The following is a 946-nucleotide window of genomic DNA, read 5'->3' as shown; positions in this document are numbered from 1 at the left end:
CGTTCCGTCTTGGTAAAGGAGAGGTCTGATTGGGTCTAGGCTACGAGTAAACTGCCTGCTCAGTCGGTACAGCGAGCGCACGTCGTCCTCATCAGCTGACTCGGTTTTATGGTCCCATTTTGATATGGTATTCTGTCGAAGTGCTGTGAAAGAAAGTGAAAAGATTGGCTCTTTTGGACGAGTCGATTTAGCTTCATCTTAAGGGTAGGGCAGCGGGTTTGCTGCCATTTCCTTCTCGACAACAGCTGCCTCAGGCCTGGATCGGGAGTGGACATTGTGGCCTTCTTGAGGACACTGGAGAGAGTGGACGTCAGATCTCTGGCTATTGACTCGACTTCGTCTGGCGTGCAGGTGGGTTTGGTGGAGATCGTTTCTTCTAACTCTTTCAAACAGTTGCCAGTCCACGCGGCATATGTTTGGAAGGGTAGGCAGGTTTTTATTTCCGTGAAAGAGGCGTCGTCCTGTATAACACTCTCGGCTTGAGTGCCAGGCGGTATGCTTAGCGTTCCAGTCACCCGCCAGGATTGTTGGTATCTGGGAATTCAGCAGATTGTGGACGTCCTGCAATACCAGAGTTGTTCTTGATGGACGGTAGATGGAGAAGATCCTGTAAGGCTTTCTGTAAATATTTTACAGTAATAGGGACATTATCGTGAAACGGACATTACTTAGTCATTGTCGTGTGGATTGGCGTGCTTGACTTCGGCGTACTTCTAAATCTTCTAGCCCACTTAGTGCGCGTCTTTTGGCATCTTGGTTGCCAATTTAATTAAGTTTATCTTTTGTTGGTGTTTTGTTCCGTATACATAATCCTTGTGATTTCGACTTAGGATTTAAAACATAAAATAAAAAGTAGTCCGATTCCCTATTTTGATAACATTTTGATACTCTTTTGACATGATTTTGACGACTCTACTGTCAAACCTAGGAACAAATGGAGCACCAA

Source organism: Pararge aegeria, chromosome 15 (genome assembly GCF_905163445.1).
Source record: "Pararge aegeria chromosome 15, ilParAegt1.1, whole genome shotgun sequence".
NCBI classification, from domain to species: Eukaryota; Metazoa; Arthropoda; class Insecta; order Lepidoptera; family Nymphalidae; genus Pararge; species Pararge aegeria.
This window is presented reverse-complemented; position numbering follows the sequence as displayed.